The sequence below is a fragment of the Balaenoptera borealis genome, assembly GCF_965194805.1.
Source record: "Balaenoptera borealis genome assembly, chromosome: 5".
Lineage (NCBI taxonomy): Eukaryota > Metazoa > Chordata > Mammalia > Artiodactyla > Balaenopteridae > Balaenoptera > Balaenoptera borealis.
Genome location: NC_138862.1, coordinates 97,555,368 through 97,578,510, shown reverse-complemented (window position 1 = coordinate 97,578,510; position 23,143 = coordinate 97,555,368). Strand labels below are relative to the sequence as shown.

Below are 23,143 nucleotides of genomic sequence, written 5' to 3'. Positions count from 1 at the left end.
TTTCCCTCAAGAATAGAATGGATAAACACATTATGGTACATTTATACAATAGAATACTATATAGCCATAAAAAATAAACTAGTGAACACACAATATGGATGAGTCTCATAAACATTATATAGAATGAAAGAAGCTTGATACCAAAGAGTACATACTTTACAATTCCATTTATATAAAGTTCAAAAATAAGGGAAAATAATCCATGGTGATATAAATCAGAATAGAGCTTAATTGGTAAGGCTAATGATTAAGAATCATCAAGTCACCTTTCAGTTTTTGGGGTGCTGGTAATAATCTATATCTTCATCTGGGAGGCATTTACATGGGGTTGTTTACACTGTGGGAGAAAAAAGTATGAAGTGTACACTTGAGTTTTGTGCACTTCTCTGCATGTATATTAAATCTCAGTAAAAAGACTTGGGAAAAAAACAAAACAAAACTTTGCATAAAACAGCCTGGAAGGAAAAACACTAAAGTGCCAGGGCCATTGATTATTTTTGTGTTCAGAAATTAATGGTAATTTCTTTTCATTTTTTACTTTCTTAAATATCCTAAATATTCTTTAGGGACTACTTCCAAGCTCTATTTTAAAAGGTATCTCTTTGCCATTGTCTTTTTCTGGGACTCTTTATGAAATGTGCTCAAGGATCATGTTTATTTGCTTTTTGGGACATGAAGGGTTTCATCTTTATTTTCAGTGACGTAGACAGTATGGGTCCACTAAGATGGTATTGCATTCCGGTCTGTTTAGATCATACCTTCGGACACGATTGCACGTTGAGCTGTGAGGACTGCATGAATGGAGGCTGGTGCCAGGAAGGAAAGAGTGCATGCTTCTTCCCAGCTGGCTGGGGAGACATTCTTTGTAACGAAAGTAAGTGATTCCTTGGAGCCCTGGTAAGAGAGTGATGAATTTTCCTTTACTGCTGGTAAACTGTTGGTCATGAGCTCTTTACATATGTTCTCCCCAAAATGTTTTAACAAGGTTAACAATTGATGTGGGTGAGAAACCAATTTATTTGTTGTGCACAAAGAATGTCTGTGAAGCACTGAGGTTTCAAACTGAACATGTGATTAAAATGGGAGATTTTGTGTTCCCTGGGAAACTTGATGTGCTGTCTCTTGTTTATCCATGGAACGTAAAAGTTTATAAAGGATCCTCATATTCTAGGCCTATAAAAATCCCTCCATTTAAATAAATCATTAGGCCCTGGCAAGCTACTCCCAATGAAGAAAAAAAAAATGAAAGGATTTGAGTTACGAAGTGTAGTTAATGGAACTGCTTGACTGTTTGCTGCCTCTTTTTTGTTTGTGTTTTCTCTTCTTTTTCTTTTAAACAATATGTAAATACAGCCAGTGACACTTGTAAGTTTTTTATATAAGTCTCTCATGAGAAAATGTCAATGATTTGAAAAATAATACCTCTAATAAATTTTTTCCTTTATATTTTAAATGGAGGTATATTTGCAGATACTAAAACTGCCAAGTAATAAAAACAGAATATATGGACTATTTTTATTTCCTTTTTCTCTTTTTAAATTTCCCTCATAAATTTTTTAATAAAAGAGTTTTCTTGGTCTTTGTGAATCACTTGGAAGATGATATGAGCAGATTTTCTTTTGAAGCCCCTGCGTGTGGGAAGAAAGAGCACAAATATTGTTTCTATTATGAGATGGATGCAAAACTTGAATTATAACATAGCGAAGTGGTTCCCCCAGAATTACTAGTTAGAGTGTGGAGGCTCTTCCTGAAGCATCACTCTGATCATGTCTCCCTGCTGCTTAGAAAGCTTCAGGAGTGTCCCATTTCCTGATACATAAAGCTTTACGCTTCTAATCTAGTTACTGGCAACCATCTAATATCAGGCCCTCATAAATCCTTTTCTCTTTCTATCCACAACTCTTTGACCAGCTTATCATTTCCAGCAAGCTAAACCACTCACTACTTAATGCTTTGCACTTTCCAGCTTTGTGCCTTTTGCTAAACTGCCATCTTTGTCTATTGCCATTTATTGCACGACACTTTATTTGATGGCCCCAGTCTAATCACAGCTATTTATATTTTTGGTGGATTTAAAGCCTCTCTCTCTACTTCTCTCTCTCTCTTTCTCTCCCTTTCTCCATTGAATTAGAGTTAGCTATGCTCCTGTTCCATTTCCTTACTAGCCTGGAAGCTTATTGGCCGGATCCTTTTCACATTTCTCCAAGTTGGAAGCACCTGTGCATGAATGGATAAAACTTTGTATTGAGACTCCCAGCTATATGGACCTGCTGCTTGACATAGTCAACTGTATACAACTGGGATCAAATAAATCTTATTGCATGACTATTAGGAAGTAAGTGTTTTCCCTATATTGTAAATTTTTTGGGTAAATATGCATCTTCCAAACCCTTGATCCCTAACATGTCAGCATGAGAGATGAAACTAAAAATATATTGCAAATGCATCAGAATAAAACATCTGACACAAAATTAATATAGAAATGTTGAAAATGAACTTCCTGATAAAATGAAGATAACATGACCCCTTCTTTGGCTTTGGAAAACCTTGAGATTCTCTAAGTGTTCACATGGTCCAGAAAAGGGCAGTCTGTCCCTGAAAGCAGAAACTTATGTCTTCTTTGCATTTCCTGTCTTTCTTTCATTTTTCTTCTACAAAAATTAAAACAGAACAATCCAGGTTGGAAAAAAAAAAGTGCTCAGTAATTCTTTAACAAAAAGGGAGAGCAAGAACACTTTCTTAAAAATCCCTATAAACTGTAATAAATGGAAGTGACCAATCATTCATCACTAGTATTTCTAAGAGTACCAGCTCTTCAAATGCAGCAAGAGACATTTAAAAAAAAAAAATTCTGCAGGGATCTGGAAAGTTGGTTTTCCCATGGAGTAGATCTTCTAGCCCAATATCTTTATTGGTCTATAATGAAAACATATACTTCGATGTTTTAGGAATTTCTCCAAGTAGTTACAGTGAAACAATTAAAAAATTACCACATATTAATTTTAACAGCACATTTTAGAACTCCATTTCTTTTGAAGAGATTTCATATTGACTGTCTCATTTGTTATTGTGAGACTCTATCCAGTGGAAAGAGAAGATAGGAGTATTTTCATATGACAAATGAATGGACTGTATATTATATGGAAGGGAAGATTCATGACTTCTTCCAAATCATCCAGCTATGGTTTGGCGCATGTTTGTTTTAAAATTTTCTTCTCCAGGATAATTGCTCTGTTTGATGTTAATGAAGTATTTAGCAAATCCGTGTGCACCATGATATCATATTCTTTTAGTGGGGGACTACCAGATGATAGTGTTGGTATGCCAATATTGATGCCTTGCTATAATCCACATACTGTTCAAGCTATTTAAACTTGCCTAGCTTCATTTTCCAGGTATATATATTTTTAAAAATGTGCCATCTATAGTTGCTGTAAGAATTCAAAGACTTACTACATGTAAATTAACAATGCAGGTCTCAACCAGTATTTGTGGCCAGTTTCTTTCTCTCTTACTCCTTTTGTTTTCCCCTTTCCTTTTCATAGTAACCTCGGGCTTGAAAGCAAAGAAAAAAGCGAATAAGAAGCCAAGTTTCCATATTAGCAACATCTGGAATGGTGTGGGTGGGTAGATGGAGGAGGTGATATAAATGTAGTTTTACAATATTTAGCCAATTATGATAAAATGTCAATTTAAATAGGTACTGAACTTATCTCAACAGCTCTATTTACTCAAGTTAAGCTTAAAGTCATAGACATTTCCCCCACTTTATTTATTTTTAATGGAATAATAAGCACTTCCCCCGCAAAACAACAAACCAAAGAAAACAGTTGTTTGCTTGACTTTGTCAGTCTTTGTGCAGAATACCTTGGAACCATCAAGACAGTCTTAGTTGCCTTCATTTCCGGTTAAAAATCCATGGCTTTTTTTCCTACATTTTCTTCCCATTTTTCAAAATAGAAGATGCAGTTTGTTTCTCACTAAGGTTAGTAACATATATAGAGCAAAAATGTTTAAGTAGTTCTGAAAATGTGAAGGTTAGAGTTTAAGGAACAAGGTAAATTTTGCATGTAAACCTTGTTAGCAGTTCTTCAGTCAACATCATTTTAACTAGCTGTATCAGTAATTCTTCCAGCAATGATGACGCCATTCAAACTAGGAACAGGCCAGAGACTCTTCCTGGGTCTGCAAGTTACAGAGATTTTAATTACTGAGAATCCATTCTAATAGAAAGACAAGCTTTTATTCTCTAACCATTTGTATCACAATGAGTATATTACACTGTGTGTCCCCCTTCTCCATTTTCTTCATAGCTCGTTCCCTAGAGACCAGTGGGAAAGAGTATGACGGCATCTGTGATTGTCAGAACGGAGGCACCTGTGATCCTCTGAGCTGGCAGTACCAGTGCCCCTCAGGGGTTCATGGGAAAACCTGTGAAGACGGTAGGAATGGCTGGTCACATGAGACAGCTCTTTAAGTTCTTGATGTTTCTAATAGGAAATAAACAAAATAAAAGCTGCATCTCTACTTTTCAAGGTGGTCTTTTCTTTTTTCTTTTTAATATGGTTTTTATTCTTCAATTTGTTAATATGGTGTATCACATTGATTGATTTGCATATATTGAAGAATCCTTGCATTCCTGGGATAAACCCCACTTGATCATGGTGTATGATCCTTTTAATGTGTTGTTGGATTCTGTTTGCTAGTATTTTGTTGAGGATTTTTGCATCTATATTCATCAGTGATATTGGTCTGTAATTCTCTTTTTTTGTAGTATCTTTGTCTGGTTTTGGTATCAGGGTGATGGTGGCCTCATAGAATGAGTTTGGGAGTGTTCCTTCCTCTGCAATTTTTTGGAAGAGTTTGAGAAGGATGGGTGTTAGCTCCTCTCTAAATGTTTGATAGAATTCAGCTGTGAAGCCATCTGGTCCTGGACTTTTGTTTGTTGGAAGATTTTTAATCACAGTTTCAATTTCATTACTTGTGATTGGTCTGTTCATATTTTTTATTTCTTCCTGGTTCAGTCTTGGAAGGTTATACCTTTCTAAAAATTTGTCCATTTCTTCCAGGTTGTCCATTTTATTGGCATAGAGTTGCTTGTAGTAGTCTGTTAGGATGCTTTGTATTTCTGTGGTGTCTGTTGTAACTTCTTTTTCATCTCTAATTTTATTGATTTGAGTCCTCTCCCTCTTTTTCTTGATGAGTCTGCCTAATGGGTTATCAATTTTGTTTATCTTCTCAAAGAACCAGCTTTTAGTTTTATTGATCTTTGCTATTGTTTTCTTTGTTTCTATTTCATTTATTTCTGCTCTGATCTTTATGATTTCTTTCCTTCTGCTAACTTTGAGTTTTGTTTGTTCTTCTTTCTCTAGTTCCTTTAGGTGTAAGGTTAGATTGTTTATTTGAGATTTTTCTTGTTTCTTGAGGTAGGCTTGTATTGCTATAAAATTCCCTCTTAGAACTACTTTTGCTGCATCCCATAGGTTTTGGGTCATCGTGTTTTCATTGTCATTAGTTTCTACGTATTTTTTGATTTCCTCTTTGATTTCTTCAGTGATCTCTTTGTTATTTAGTAACGTATTGTTTAGCCTCCATGTGTTTGTGTTTTTTATGCTTTTTTCCCTGTAATTGATTTTTAATCTCATATTGTTGTCATCAGAAAAGATGCTTGATATGATTTCAATTTTCTTAAATTTACTGAGACTTGGTTTGTTACCCAAGATGTGATCTATCCTGGAGAATGTTCTGTGTGCACTTGAGAAGAAAGTGTAATCTGCTGTTTTTGGATGGAATGTCCTATAAATATCAATTAAATCTACCTGGTCTATTGTGTCATTTAAAGCTTGTGTTACCTTATTAATTTTCTGTTTGGATGATCTGTCCATTGGTGTAAGTGAGGTGTTAAAGTCCCCCACTATTATTGTGTTACTGTCAATTTCCTCTTTTATAGCTGTTAGCAGTTGCCTTATATATTGAGGTGCTCCTATGTTGGGTGCATATATATTTATAATTGTTATATCTTCTTCTTGGATTGATCCCCTGATCATTATGTAGTGTCCTTCCTTGTCTCTTGTAACATTCTTTATTTTAAAGTCTATTTTATCTGATATGAGTATTGCTACTCCAGGTTTCTTTTGATTTCCATTTGCATGGAATATCTTTTTCCATCCCCTCACTTTCAGTCTGTATGTGTCCCTAGGTCTGAAGTGGCTCTCCTGTAGACAGCATATATATGGGTCTTGTTTTTGTATCCATTCAGCAAGCCTGTGTCTTTTGGTTGGAGCATTTAATCCATTCACGTTTAAGGTAATTATCAATATGTGTGTTCCTATGACCATTTTCTTAATTTTGGAGGGTTTGTTTTTGTAGGTCCTTTTCTTCTCTTGTGTTTCTCACTTAGAGAAGTTCCTTTAGCATTTGTTGTAGAGCTGGTTTGGTGGTGCTGAATTCTCCTAGCTTTTGCTTGTCTGTAAAGCTTTTGATTTCTCCATCGAATCTGAATGAGATCCTTGCTGGATAGAGTAATCTTGGTTGTAGGTTCTTCCCTTTCATCACTTTAAGCATATCATGCCACTCCCTTCTGGCTTGTAGCATTTCTGCTGAGAAATCAGCTGTTAACCTTATGGGAGTTCCCTTGTATGTTATTTGTCATTTTTCCCTTGCTGCTTTCAATAATTTTTCTTTGTCTTTAATTTTTGCCAGTTAGATTACTGTGTGTCTCGGCATGTTTCTCCTTGGGTTTATCCTGTATGAGACTCTCTGCGCTTCCTAGACTTGGGTGGCTATTTCCATCCCCATGTTAGGGAAGTTTTTGACTGTAAGTTCTTCAAATATTTTCTCAGGTCCTTTCTCTCTCTCTTCTCCTTCTGGGACCCCTATAATGTGAATGTTTTCGTGTTTAATGTTGTTCCTGAGGTCTCTTAGGCTGTCTTCATTTCTTTTTGTTCTTTTCTCTTTATTCTGTTCCTCACCAGTAAATTCCAACATTCTGTCTTCCAGGTCACTTATCCATTCTTCTGCCTCAGTTATTCTGCTATTGATTCCTTCTAGTGTATTTTTCATTTCAGTTATTGTACTGTTCATCTCTGTTTGTTTGTTCTTTAATTCATCTAAGTGTTTGTTCTTTAATTCTTCTAGGTCTTTGTTAAACATTTCTTGTATTTTCTCGATCTTTGCCTCCATTCTTTTTGCGAGGTCCTGGATCATCTTCACTATCATTATTCTGAATTCTTTTTCTGGAAGGTTGCCTATCTCCACTTCATTTAGTTGTTTTTCTGGGGTTTTATCTTTTTCCTTCATCTGGTACATAGCCCTCTGCCTTTTCATCTTGTCTATCTTTCTGTGAATGTGGGTTTTGTTCCACAGGCTGCAGGATTGTAGCTCTTCTTCAAGGTGGTTTTTCTGAATAAGTAAAGGGCTGTGTCTATATATACAAGAGCACAATTGCTTTGACTGATGAATGTGTAACAGAAAAAAATAACTGATACTTAAATCACCAACTGTGATCTAAGCAGGATGAATCCAGATACAGAGACAGCCTTTCTCATTTGCTGAGCAAAATGTTGAGTTTGTGTGCAGAGGTTTACACATACGGCCTGAGTGAATTGATTTGCTCTGCATAATAAAAGAATGAAGAAAATGAAGCTCTTTGGGCATATCAGGGAGGAAGTGAGATAAAAATCAGAGAAGAAAAGGAGAGGAGAGAGAGAGGAAAAGAGAGGAGAAATGATGGTTGAAAAGCTCACAAAATACCAATCCAATGATTGCTGTGTGTGGATTTTTCATGGAAACCAGTCAAGAGACCACATTTTCTACATGGGTTGATAAAACACAAAAAAGAAACTGCTTGTACAGTCCCAGGAGTTGAAGGCAGAGAGTCAATGAAGATATAAGTCTTCAGGGATTGCCAGAAATCATCGGAGTTTATTAGATTCTCACAGGTCGTGAAACTGGGGAGATGGAAACCAAGTTTAGTTTGCTCTCAGAGAGGTGCAGGAAGGCACCTCTAGTTGTTTATCCTCCGAACGCTATTTATTCATTTATTCAAAATATATATATTAAGTGCTTGCAAGGCACTGTGCCAGGTTTTATGATATGGTAACAAAACAAAAATAAAAAAGCTCCTGGTCCTTCTTCATGGAACTTACAGTCTTGTTCAAAGCAGACATCGGTTACAAATGTTGGTAGGTATTTCAAATTAAATATTAATGTGTGCTTGGAGGTCAGACCATGAGAACCATACAGACTGTGTGAGCCTGGGAACGACTTCTAGAGAAGTGACCCTTAAGCAGAAGCCTGCAAAAGGAGGAGACATGAGACAGGGGATGAGAGAGTGAGCCACGTGTTGCCCAGCTGTGAAATGGGAAAGAGTGAGGTACATTAGAGGCACCTAAGGAAGGTCAGCTGGTGGAGCAAAAGTCAGGGAGATATTAGTGCAACATGAGGTCAGCCAGTGCAGGGGCTCATCAGTCTTGTTATGTTTGGAGTTTTTAACCTGACAGCAATGGCAAGTCATTGCAGAATTTTTGGCAGAGGACATAAAATCACAGGGGTGGTTTTTAAAAGAGCTCTCTAGCCTTGGTCCAATCAGATTGGAAATGTCTTACCTTTTGCAAGCTCCTTATCTTATGTAACAACAGCTCTAGTGAGGTTTGCATGTGGGTTAATATTCACTTCTTTGGCTTTCTACCCTTTAGGATGCCCAAAAGGATTCTTTGGGAAGAGTTGCAAAAGGAAATGTAACTGTGCCAACAGTGGCCATTGCCACAGGGTGTATGGCGCCTGTATGTGTGAGCCAGGGCGCTATGGGAGGTTTTGTCATCTGAGTAAGTCACAAGCATGGAATTTTCTCTCTGTGTGTAAGCAAGGAAGCTTAGAAAAATACTAAAAATACTTCAGTGTCAACTTAAAGGAAGACAGCCAACATAAGAGCTGCAAGCTTAAGTTTTATTCAGGGTCTTGCTGAAGACTAGAGCCTAGGAGACAGCCGCTCAGTTTGCTCTGAGGAAACTGCTCCAAAGAGGTAGGGGAGAAGCCAGTTTATTTATATATATTTCTATCCTCCCATACACATCTCATTTAATTTTAGGGTTGACTTAACTGGCACCACACCTGTTGTATGATATTATACATTATCCTTTACTTATGTAAAATGAAATGCCTTATATATTATTAAAGAGGAAGTGCAGTAATATGAAATAGCCCATACATTTTAAAAATGTTATTGCCAAGTTATGTAAATCCGCACCTCTGTAAATGACATTTTAAGGTAATTTAAAAAAATGAACACTCTTTCTACTAAATATATATATATATATATATATATGTGTGTATATATATATATATATATATATATATATATATATATATATATATATACATGTTGGTAAAAGAATCTGGGTTCATTGAAATTTTTCCTGAGATATGCATCTAACCATCTAAGTGCCTGTTTATCCAAAGCACAGAGTGCCTCTTCCTGTTTTTCATCCTGGACTCCCCTCAGGGTACACTATTCTGCAGTGGGTTAGGACTTAACTGTTGTAGAACTGGGTGGTAAGCAACACATCTCTGTTCTTCTTTGTTCATATTAGACAAAAGAAGAGAGTAAAAAGTATAACATATTTTATATGGTCGTATCATATATATATATGACGATTTATGCTCTAATCTTTATTTAGCCTCCTTACGTTATAGAATCTATATTTTGATGAATGAAAGAAAAATATTTCTGGAGTCTTTCCATTTTTTCCCTAGTTAGGTTTACCTTGATTATTGAGAGAGGATTGTTAATAGTTCATTTAAGTGGACATTCCACACTTTATGAAAGTTGAATATCGAAGGCCCAGTACAAGTGTCTTTTATTTCTGGGTTCTAGTGCAAAACAATATCATTCCCTAAAATGTCTAAAACGTATTATTCACTTTGCATTTTGGCCAGCAATCACATTCTGCAAAAGATGTGAGAAAACACAATCACCAATAAATGTTTCAGCTCATCGGTAACTTTTAAGTTGTCTCCCAGTGGGACAGCTCTGGACGCCTACCGACCATCCCATCTTGAAGCTGTGTGCAAGTACCTGTGGGCCTGAAACAGTCTGTACCTCGCTCCACCACCTATTCCATATGCCTGCCTCTGAAAATCCTTCCTGAGTGAACCTCAGTAATACCATGACCCTTTTTTAATAACAGAGACCTTCTAGAGTCTTATATTGTATTTTTAGTTGAATGTCCATGGACCTTATCTACTTAAGAAAAGGCATGCTCCTTAAAAACAGAGAGTAAATTGTGAATTCTCCAATAACAGAGCCAGTGAAGGCATCATAGAAAACTGAGCCTGAGTCATGAGGAAAGGCTTGGACAAGCAAAAGGGAAGAGAAGGGGAGAAGACATGGGTAAATGAGAAAATGGAGAGGCCAATAGTATGTTCCAGAGCATCAGATACTTCCTGGAACATGCCAAGGGAAGAAAACTCACCTAGAAACAAAGATAGCATCACTTCTGTTATTGTTCTTCTAGGGTAACAAGACACTCCCCATTTTTTAGTAATAACTTTTGAATATTTTATAAGCTAATACCAGATGTTTTGGCAAAAACATTTAAGTCATAATTTATCTGCTCAAAAATTTAAAAAGCAGATGGTGGTGGTGGCAATGTTGGTTAGCATTTGGAATGTGACCCTCTTTAGAAAATCATACACATTCCAGTTCTTCAGGACTCTTATTGTTCAGACTTGAGGCTTCATTTATTAATGCCACTTGCCTGGCCCTAAGAAGCTTGAATTTTGCAACCCTATATTAGTTTTCTAGGGCTGTCGCAATAAAGTACCACAAATTGAGTGCCTTAAACAACAGAAATGCATTGCCTCGCAGTTCTGGAGGCTGGTAGTCTGGGATCAAGGTGTTGGCAGATCATGCTCCCCCTGCAGGTGCTAGGGAAGGGTCGGTTCCAGGCCTCTTCCCTAGCTTCCTATAGTTCTTTGGCTTGTGACAGCAGAACTCCAACATCCTCATGGCATTCTCCCTGTGTGAGTGCCTCTGTGTCCAAATTTCTCCTATTTATAAGGACACCAGTCATATTGGATTATAAGCCCATCCCACTTCAGTATGACCACATCTTAAGTAATTATATCAGCAAAGACACAATTTCCAAATGAGGTCACATTCTGAGGTACTGGAGGTAAGTACTTCCACATATGCATTTTGGAGGATACATTTCAATGCATAGCAAATCCTGAGAAGACACTAGATTGCTAAAAAAGTTACTTCTTCCACTTTTTCTTTTTTTGTAAGTATATCTCTCCAGTTCTATGTTCTTAATGTACCCAATTGTCGCATTTAAGTATTCCGTGGTGTCTGAGTTGTCCCCTGAACCACTGTTCTACAAGCTGAACCAGGAAGAGTAAGTAGGGCATGGAAGCCAATCTAAGGAGGTGAGTGCTCTAGAATGAGCACGAGGTCCACGTCAAGGAAGACAACAGCTCTGAGAGACGCTGGGGGCTTGGTGGGTCTGGGGAAGGACTCAACACTAAGAAGATGCAGAAAGGGTGACAGAGGTATCATATAATTTATCATCCAAATAGGATACTATTAACAGTGAAAAGGAGCCCTGTTAATAATTCTGTTCTGCTTTAAGGGGTAACTCTGTCCCTGGCAATTGAGACAAAGACCACCCTCCATGGTGGCATTGTAACCACCACTTCAAATTAGCTCTGCTAATAATAGCAAATATTAGCAGATGCTAATAATTTCCATCCATCAGAAAGTCAAGTGGTTTATTTTTGTTCTCTCCAAGCACCTGTCCACAGCAAAGCCTATATAGGTATATAATATAATTATTTTGATCCTGGAGGGCACTTGAAGGATCTTTTATTTGAGTCCTGTAGACACTTGTAATGGGGGAGAAAAAATTGTTAGAGTTATATTTTGGAAAGGGAATTGAATTACTATAACTCCTCGAAGAGAGAACTAAGGTGCGGTATGTTTTCCTGAATGCAAAGGTGGGACTTTCTCAAATTAGAATTCCTGTGCCGACTAGCATCCCTAAAACTCAAAGTCATGGGGAAAATAATGAAGGAAAGGCGAGCACCATTTGCCAAAGACATGGCCAAGATAATGCTGCCGTCAGGATGAAAGTTTTGTGTCATCTACACGATGTAAAATTATTTCGGATTACCGTATAATGAAAGGGAATGAAAACAATGGCAAGCTTTCCCATCAATGCTTGTCCATCATCGCCGTGCTGCGGCAGGATGAATATGGGGCCTGGCAGGCCTTAGCAGTCCTTGGAGAATATTAAATACAGGCACCAATGGAGCGCATTGAGAAGCGATTTCTCTCCCGGAAGCACTAAAGCCTTTTAAGTAGTTCAGCCTTCACTGTTCACATCCAGTTGCCAAAAAGCAAATGAATTGCCTGATTTGAAAGACATTTGTTTCCCTAATTTTTTGGCAGTCAGGATGATCCCCTTGTTTTCCCCATAATCGGGCCCCACAGAACTACATGCCTGTGCACTAACAATGCGAAAGAAACAAAGCATGGTTTTCAGGTGACCGGGTTGCCTCAATCTGCTTGCAGACCGTCCCAAGGGAGCCCATGGAGCTGGCTGCACTTCAGAATGTCAGTGTGTGGAGGAGGACACCCTGGGATGTAGCGCCAAAAACGGCAGTTGCACCTGCAGATCTGGTTACCAAGGCAACAGATGACAGAAAGGTACTGTCTGACTATAAATTTTCTTTCTTCTCTAATAACAATGCTCAGCTTTTGTTTAGCACCATACCATCATTAATTAGTTAATCCACCAGAGTCCTCAGGAGAGCAGTAAACTTTATTAATCCTCTATTTGCAGGTGAGGAAACTGAGACATGGGGCAATAAAGTCATGTAACCTTGTTTTCTTAGCCTCTGATGTTAGCTGTCCCCTTACTGGCTTGAGCAAGGGAAGAAAGATCACATTGCAGAGAATCTTATCCTAAGGAGATGAGAGCTAGCCAATCACTTCCTTGAGCTGAGCTAATCAAGTAAGGGCTGCTAGCTTCCAGAGTTAAAGAATCATTTCTTTATATCTAAAGACAGACTATTCAAACAAATACAAGAGAAACCATAGAAAAATCTTTGGAAAATTTAAATATGGCTATCAGTGTGGTCCTTTCTCAAATTTCTAAACAATTTCTTTATAAATTGATAAAAATTTATGTGCAGCGTAATTCCAATGATAAGTAACATGTATAGATATATATGTGTGTGTAGGTGCATATAAAATTTGGAAAAAGGTATTCCAAGATGTTAGTAATGGCTCTCTCTGGTTTATGGACTCATGGAATGCTTCTCCCAATGCATCTACATGGCTCTCTCATTTTCTCAAAAACTTGTATTTTACCTTTTCACTGAATCTTGTCAGTACCAACCTACTTAAAATTGCAACTTGCCAAGTCTCCTTGAACTTTTGCATTTTTCCAAAGTGCTTACCATATACTCTAATTATTATTATTATGCCTAATATTTATTGCCTGCCCTTCCTGCTAGAAGCTAAACTCCAACAAGGGGAGGATAGCTATTCATTTTTTTCACCAAAGTATCCCCAAACTCCTAGAACAATCAGGACATCTAGAAGTTACTCAATAAGTATTTTATTAAATGAATATATAAATGTGAATCATCAATTTTTATTCTTTATTCATTTTTCTCATATTATACATTCTGAATTGAGCACATGTTACTGTATTATTTAGGGGAAATTATCACAGCATTTTTTTTTTCTCTTCAATACACAGCAAAACTGAACATATAACAAATATAATTATCATAACTAATGGCAAGTGAACTTTTTGCCTTTGAAGTGATCCAAAGCAATCTTGTTTAAAATCAGGAGAGAGGGACTTCCCTGGCAGTACAGCGGTTAGGACTCCACGCTTCCACTGCAGGGGGTGCGGGTTCAATCCCAAGTTAGGGAACTAAGATCCCACATGCCGTGTGGAACAGCCAATAAATAAATAAATAGATAAATAAAATCAGGGGGAGATAATAGGTTTGTAAGGAAGCTGTCATACTGTTGGGTCCACTTACAAAGGCAGGGACTGGGGTGGGAGGTTGTCCTTGGCTCTCGTGTATTACATGTTCCTCCTTGCATTGTCATCTTCAAAGGGTCTGCAGGGCTTGTTCAAGCTGACTGAAAGGGAGTAAGGGTCTTCCAGGTTGCCTGTGGCTGTGGAACTGGCTATGGAACTAGAGTATGTGAACAGCATTGTTCATCAAGATTTTGTAGAGATTAGGGCTATTTATTGTAGCTGGATTGTGACTTTCTAGGCAATGGGGAAGAGAAGTTGGGGAAACAGAAGGCTGACATTACACGAATGCGTTTAATATGGTATGAGCGTGGGTCCCATTCCAATATCTAAGCCTCCTTCTGCTTCAACTGGTTTTTAAACCTAGAGTCAGCCCCTTATTCATTCGCCCCCTAGAGAAGTCGTGCCCTAGAAGTCAACACATGGGAAACAATACCATATACACACACCTGGGTAAATTTAATTTATTCTGATAACATTTTCTCAAAGCAACTGCTGAATATACTATATTGGAAAATGCTTCTGAGATTCCCACTGTGAAGGAAAATGAGTTGAAAGTATATGTAAATCAGCAAAATAGAGAGGTCACCATCATCTCAGGAAAACATATTATTTTTCAGTCAGATAACTTTGTCCAATTCTGATATTTTTGTCTAACCACAAAATGAAATTATGACTCAGACTGGAGCGGGTGAACGGGATCGCCATGATTGGCAGCTGAAATCAAGGGAAAAAAAGCTTTCTAAGTGTCGTTGCATGATGAAAATCAGGCCTGTTGTTCTTCTTTCTCTTTTTTAAAAGAGTGAACTAGCCCAAGTGCTCCTAGAGCCAGACATATCTTTAAAAATCTTGACTCCAGACCTGTGTCTAGATTGCAGATGAATAGTTAATTAAAAAGACTGCAAATTGTTTCAATGGCACTAATGAACAGTACTCTCCACAATCAGCACCAGGCCTTATTTAGCCCATCGGTGATGACTTTTAAGAGCAGAAGAGCTGGTTTCTATACTAATCTGTGAAATAGCAAAAAAGAGAGAGAGAAAAAAAACAAAACAAAATGGTGTCTTTGCCTTGTTTTGATTAGTTTGTTGCCTGGGGTATTTTGGACCCCAGCTGCAGGCAGACCTGAATGTAGAGGACTCTGGCCCAGCAAGCCTCTTGAGTCCATCTAAGGAGGCCTGATCAACCTTTGTGTCACCATAAAAAGGACAGATTTTTGTTACAGTAGTTCCACACCGATGGCCTTGAAATTTTGAACACGGTGGGTCTCTAAGAGCAGGTTAATTGACTTGAGAGGTGCTGAGTACTTAGTATCGTAACATAAGTTGCGTGTAGTGGCTGAGAGCAACAGTTTCACAAGCCAGATCTGGATTCAAATACTGACTTTGCTACTTATTAGCTGCGTGACCCAGAATAGTCACTTAGCTCCTCCAAGCCTCAGTTTCTTATATAAATGGAGATAAAGTTGCTTATGTCATATAGTGATTTTTATGGAAATGTGAGCTAATTTATGTAAAGTGCTTGGCACAGAGGAAGTGATCAACAGATAGTAGCCAGGAATTGTATGAACATCCCAGAAAATTTAATAATTCTGTTTTCAGAGATTCTGCTTAGGACAAGAAGATACTTAACAGCCCAATTTGGTTTGATGTAACTTTCTGTAATTGTCACGTGTTTAGGAAAGTTTCACTGTTTTCCCTGTGTTGAAAGCATGCTTTCCTCCAGGTTTCTAATTCCAGTGGTTTCAACAGAGGCTGAAACCTCAGCGGTCCCTGTAACATCAGCCATCCTTTTCTAGTTCTAAGGGCATCCAACGAAGCAGCACAGGTTCCTCTTTCTCCACCTTATACATTGCCCGCTCTTATAAAACACACAAATTACAAACCTCCTGGGTGATTATTCTGGCTTACGAAATAAGCAAAGACTGGGAGAACAGGATTCAGGTAAACATTCGGGGACAGCTTCCCAAGCACTACACCTCCCAAGCTTCCTTTACAAATTACATCTCATTTCAGATTTTGTGTCCAACTGCCTCCAAAGATATGTATCAAAATTGCTTCCACTGTTACATCTGCAAAACCACATTTTCAGCAAAAAGCCAACCTCTGTATCTGTGTTTCCAAAGTGACAAGATATGGCATCATGTTGATTTCTCCAGGGAATATTTTTGGAACTGCTATAAATCCTTAGAGGCTACCCTGTTTCTTTCTTTGCAACTCATACACACTCACCTGCACACACACGCACACACACACTTTTCCAACTCACTTAGGCAACAGCAGAAATCTGGGACCACCTTGAGATTTATTACAAGTCTTAGCTCCTTTCTTTCTCTCTCATTTTATAAACCTGCCCTAATGGCTTCTGGGGACCAGATCGTCCGTTCTCCTGTGGACCCTGTGAGAATGGAGGTCAGTGCAACAAAAAAACTGGAAACTGTGAGTGTCTTCCTGGTTACACGGGAAAAGCCTGTACCATACGAAAGTCATTAACCTAGACAAGATGACCAACAAAGTTATTAAAATTGTTAGCTTTATAAATGCTTTTTAAAAACTGCTCTATGGGCTATGATAAAAGAGTATATGTTTAAATTACCTATTGTATAACAAACATCCCAATACTTGGTAACAAATCCTGCCAACAACAATTTATTACTTTTTTGATTCTGTGGATTGATAAGATAGTTCTCCTTCTGGTCTCACCTGGAATCACTAGTGGCTGCTTCTAGCAAGTAGATTAGCTGGGAACTGGGCTTGACTAAGCTTCTTAATCAGGGGAATCTGGCCTTTCCTATACATAGCACTTCCACAAGGTTAGCTTGGGCTTCCTCATTGCATGGCAGTCTCAAGACAGCAATCCAAGAAAGAGCATCCCAAAAGTGGGAAAGCAGAAGGTACAATGCATCAAAAAGCCTACCTTCAGAAGCCACACATAGTTACTTCTGCCACACGCTATTGGTTAAATCATAAGGACATAACAGATTCAAGGGGAGGAAAAAGAGATTCTACCTCCTGATAAGAGGAGTAGCAAAATCTCGTTGCAAAAGACCTGCAAGCTGGGAGATATTGTTGCAGCCATCTTTGGAACCAATCTATCATAACATACTATTTAAAGTTATACTGAAAAAAAAAAAGTTATACTGAAAGGCACTTTAAGAATCTGCTAGACTGTATTTATCATTCTTGTCAGAGAGAGAGCAGATTATAGACTGATAAAAAGTGATTAGTTAAACTCAATCTGCTTCAAAGAGCCAGTAGAACTACTTCCTTGCTATCTCTTTTTCTGCTTGTGATTCTTATATAACCTCTGTTAACCCTGACTGTATTGCATTCTCTACTCCATCCATGTTGAAACAGGGTAACCTGAGAGCTTGAGGACAGTTGTGGGCTGGATGGTAATGATGGTATTTTTACATTACTATGTCAAATGTGTCTGATAAAGGTTAGCGAAAGTCTATTGTTTGGATTGTCTATGATGTTATGAGGTGGGAACAGTGATCTGAATTAGCTTCCAGTGCTTAGAACTTTCTATAAACCAACAAGCAAATAAAATCAGAAACTTAAACATAAATATAAAAAGTAACACCAGGATAGTATTTAGCACTTAGCTAATCATCTGATCATTTGGGAAAATGCATTACTGCTCCTAAGGATAATGCTCAAGCAAGAGTGATAGGACAAGGTTGTTGCCTGATGATTTTTCTGGATATAACTAGATCAGTTTATACTTTAGGACTGTCATTCTGGCACTGTTGACAGGCCTTTCAACAGTATAAAAGTTTGCTGGTGCAGCAATTGGCTATCCCTAACCTACTTGTTTGCTTTAAAAAAAAAGCTTAAAGGTAAGAATTTACATATTCAAAAAGTAGTTACTTGCTATTTCCACAATGAAGTGACATTTTCTCTTGTCTAACTCAATTTTAATGGAATAATTATTAAGCAGATAGTGATATATCTGTTCCACTTGTCAGGTGATATAAATAGACTATTTAGAAACAAGTTGAGAGATAAACTGCTCATTCTTTAAAATATTAATTTTAATAGTTATGTTACAACTCTCTTCCATTCTAAGATTTCAAAACCCAGGAGAATATATCATGATAATCCTGAGTGATTTTGGGTGACAATTCTAATTTTATTGTCAATCTGATACATGAGATAACGTATTGAATTGGATAGGCAAAAATATTCCCCAACTTCTAGTACCGTTCAACTTTAGTGTTATATGCTATCATCTGATTTCACAAACAAAGGTACACACACAAATTATATAATCATCATAATAGGCTATTTAGGAAAATAAGTGGAACCAAAGGATAGGACTCATTAAAAATGCTTCATGTATACTCCACAAGGAATGTGTGTGCCATTTAAAAAGGGACTTATGGGCTTCCCTGGTGGCGCAGTGGTTGAGAATCCGCCTGCCAATGCAGGGGACACGGGTTCGAGCCCTGGTCTGGGAAGATCCCACATGCCACGGAGCAACTGGGCCCGTGAGCCACAACTACTGAGCCTGCGCGTCTGGAGCCTGTGCTCCGCAACAGGAGAGGCCGCGATAGTGAGAGGCCCGCGCACCGCGATGAAGAGTGGCCCCCGCTCGCCGCAACTAGAGAAAACCCTCGCACAGAAACGAAGACCCAACACAGCCAAAAAAATAAATAAATACATACATAAATTAAAAAAAAAAATTAAAAAAAAAAAAGGGACTTATGTTTGAAGAAAAGTATACAACATTTTTCTAAGTACCCTGTAAATGGTGCTTACAGAATTTTAAAACTTAGTTATTCTGCATAATGAACTTAAAAATACTTATAGGCTATACAAAGTAATATGTTTTAGAGGCAGGAGAGACGAAAAAGCTATTTCTAAAGGTATTGGCTTTATATAAATTCCAACTTTTGGAAGTTATAAATACAAATACTTGGGCAAAATAATTCTTTTTTAAAAAGGGTTTTATTTCACTGTGTGAAAACTCTCTGGATTATGGTAGATTGTATTTTTTTCTTTCTGCTTCCTAGGCAGTATTGGGGTTGGGGGCAGCTGTGGCTGTATGGACACTCATACCCTTGATGAGAATGTATCGTCTCTGAGAAAGTTTAGCCTCGTATATCAGGCCTTTTACCAAATAATCTCAGAAGTGATCCCAACTTTTTCTTTATCCCAGAATTATTTATAATAGTCAAAGTACAAAATAAAAATAACCTAAATATCCACCAGAAGGAGAAAGAGTAAACAAATCGTATAACACATCAGTGGACTATTCTGAGGCCATTAAGATTCATGTTTCGGAAGAATGTGTAATGTCAGGAGAATTGACATTAAATTGACATTAAAAGTTGTATATAGAGAATGCTCCAAATTTGTAAAAACCTGTATGCATGTATGTATGTGGAAAATTGTAGTAGAAAGGACAGCAGTTGTTAACAGTGCCCATATCTAGACAGCGGGACTATTAGTGAATATTTTTCTCCTTTTGACATTTCTGTCATTCCCATATGTACTACTTTACTATTTTTCCCCTTTACAAGGGAGAAAATACATCATCTTCAGACCAATCATTTACTAAATATCTAAGTAAGATAGTTGTCTGTTCTTAAAGTATTGTCTGGTGATCTTAACTGTTCCCATATAGTGAAGATGTTTTTTCTTCAGTCTAATTGATCTTGTTGCTCTTTTAATTTAAGACTGTTTTCTCCTGTTTCAGATGAGGTGGATATTGAGTAGAGCTTGGCAGCACTACTAAAATGCTTTAAAAAAAAGTGATAAATGAAAGAACATAGTAATGTTTCCTCTGGACACTTCATTTCCCTTTTTTCCAGAAATCCTATTTTCTATCCCTCAGTCATTGTTATTACTTCCCTGAATTCTGCCATGTTTTTATGAGTGTTTACAAAATAGGCCCCTTCACTATTGAAGGAGAGAAAATTAGACAGAATAGGGGAGAAGACGTTGGAAGGGAGATACCAATTCCAAATACAACTTTGCTTTAAACATTATATGATCAAACATCATGAAATGATGAATCATCATGAGGTGATGATGGTCAAACACCATCAAACGTCATGAAAACCCTAATGAACACAAGTGTGAACCTTCTGTAGATAAAAGCTGGTAAATGTTTAACAAATTATTCTCTGAAATAAAAGCCCTGGTTTGTATAATTTGACGATTTCCCCTGTAATACTCCCACAGGGGAAATTTCAAACAACCAATGTGGTGTCAACTAGCTCACAAAATTCCTGAAAATTTAACAGGTTGCAGTTTAACCATTGACTTTCCAAGCTGGTAGTAACAGCTCCAGTGTACCACTGGCTGGCAAATAATTGTATTCTGAACACTCTTAGGAATCTGGATGATTTCTTAACACTTACTTTCTCTTTTGATATTAAGAGCTGATAACTTTGCAGGTGTTGATTTTACTTTCCTGTTTCTAAACAGGTGACTAATTTGACCTTTTGGGTTGAATTAAATTAACCAACAAATCAACCAAGAAAAATTTCACTCTCAGGCTAGTCTATTTTATTTTTGAAAGAAAAATCAATTGCTCAGCTTAACTGATTCAAGAGTCAAAAACTAGGGACTTCCCTGGTGGTCCAGTGGTTAGGAATCAGTCTTGCAATGCAGGGGACGCCAGTTCGACCCTTGGTGGTGGAGCTGGGATCCCACACGCCACGGGGCAATTAAGCCCGGCACCGCAACTGGAGAGCCGGCGCGCCCCAGCTGTGGAGCCCGCGGGCTCTGGAGCCCTTGCACCACAACTAGAGAAGCCCACGCACTGCAACGAGGAGCCCGCATGCCACAATGAAAGGTCCCACATGCCACAACTAAGACCTCATGCAGCCAATCAATCAAAAAATTAAAATATTTATAAATAAATAAATAAATAAACACAAAAAAGTTGCGTTGCTATATGTGTAGACACACCCCCCCCCCTTCAGCCTTTTTCTCTAAGGTTCATGTAGCTGGAGTATTGACTCAGATCTCAAGGAACCAAATGAGCCCTCAAACAACCACTATGCTGTTTTCCAACTTCCTGTAACACACCTACCCTAAACCAGGGCTAGAATTTCCTTTATGACATACTGTTATAAAAAGAGAAAAAGGCAATTATCTAAGGCAGAAAAAAAAAAAGAGTACTTGTAATGTAAAATAAGATAAAACAAACAAAAAACTATTAGTAGAACAATTTTGAGTGTTAAGCATCACCACGCACAGAGAGGTGAGGTGCAATAATATGCTTCGAACCTCTCTGAAGCAAACCTCAATTTGATTTTTAAAGTTGCTGTAAAATAAATTGTATTTAAATAATACATCTCCCATGCTTCCCAACAGTGAGATGCATATCCTTTACCAATCTGGTTCTCAGCAGGCGGTCCAGCCTGATGAAGCATCAGCAAAATGTCAGCTCCCACAGAGAAGTGCGACAAGAGGCGACACTAAAGCAGTGACAGGCCTTTCAAAAAGCTATTGTGCAAATTCAGTTTTAAAATAGGGATGTGGTTAAGGACTGATGGTTATGTCATTACCAATTCATTCATCTCCCCATCTTCTGCAGGAACGGAAGGGAGTCAACGGCTTTACATGGAGGAGTGGTGGGTCCAGGAGCTGTTCTTTCCCCTATTCTTATCAACTTCCATAATGGCCCAGTTAGATCTTTTTTAAAAAAGTTCATCCTGTTATTACTTTATAACCCTCAACAAATTACTGATGCCTTACAAAATTCCAAAATTTAAGTTTATCATAATTTTGACTACTTTCACCTGTACCCCACATACCTTCATCATTCTCCCAAGCACCATGTGCTTTTGAAACATGGTGCTATTGTTCATTCCTCTTCCCTTAAATCAATTTTTTCTTCCTTCATTTTTGTTGCCTGTTAAAATTCTTCAGGGATTTTTATTTTTCAGTATATGTAAACAAACAAACAAAAACACTAAATCCTTTCCTTCTGTAGTATTGCCCGTCGTAGTGTATTATAATGGTCTGTTTACGCATGATTAAAACTATCATTCATTTTTGTATTCCCCAGCTCTTGATTTACAAGGGATGCTCATTAAAAATTTGCTAGATTCAATTAACGAACATTCTTGACAACTTAGTAGAGCAGTTTGAGATTAAAGTTTCATAGAAATAATCCACCAAGTCAAAAACAGACATGAGAAACAGAGTTTATGGTACTGAAAAATATTCAGTAGTCTACACTAAACCAGGTTAAATTGCTAGGACTTTTAAGATGGCAGCAGTGGCACAAGGAGAAGAAAGGAGGTTTTTTGCTATAGCCCAGCACCACAGCTTTGTTGATGCTCAGTTTCTGAAAGCACTTTTCAGAAGAAGCTTTTTCAAAGGTTTTGATGACTAACATCAAGCACCAATGAAGTTTTTTATGGTTCTTTAGCTTCTCAAGAGCCTGGATTTATTTCTTTCTGTACTCACCTCCAATATATTCAATCCTTTCTTCTGAATATAACAGAGCCACATTAAAATAGTGAATAAATGTCTCTGGCTTTCAGTTTTTGTAAAAAAACGGAAAGGATTTAACTAGATAATATGTAATAGGTAATATCTATGTAATAATATATAATCCAATGTATAGTAAGTAACACAAGATGATAATTATAGGTATATGCTGTATAATGATAATAAATTCTCAAAGCTCTTGTTAATTGAGTGCCCATTCTGTGTTCACTGTGCTACATGTTTTTCATCAATTCCCTCACCTAACCCTCAGGACAACTAATTGTGTTTGGTACTCTTACTATTCCCATTTTATGAATGAGGAAGCTGACTCCTGGCAGAACTAATTAACTTGTCAGGGCTCATATAATTAGTAACTGAGGACTAGATAATCAGTGAAGTTCATACAAACACTAGATATCTATAAAGTGAGACTGTAGTTATCAATATTAAGTAGTGTAGCTGCCTGCTCGTAAAAATGTAAAGAAAATAGAGAAGAATTAGATTCCATAGAAAAACCTAAGGAGTCAGGAAGTTTCATTAAGGTTGTTCTGTTTTTGGCCTTGCATTTGTAGGTTGCAAAAAGAGCGACTGACATAGCCAAGAGCATTGTTGAAATGTAAAGAGCCATAA

General features: G+C 37.5%; 1 protein-coding gene across 2 annotated transcripts in view; it reads left to right on the top strand.

Moving 5' to 3' along the window:
* Positions 1 to 7,097: 7,097 nt before the first annotated feature.
* Positions 7,098 to 23,143, top strand: part of LOC309629771 (uncharacterized protein) — an 80,138-nt gene continuing 64,092 nt past the window's right edge. For both annotated transcript variants that reach the window (XM_082394286.1, XM_082394285.1), the window contains exons 1-2: positions 7,098 to 8,825; positions 12,572 to 16,468. The gene's annotated coding sequence lies outside the window, so the exon portion shown is untranslated. The remainder of the gene's footprint in view (positions 8,826 to 12,571; positions 16,469 to 23,143) is intronic.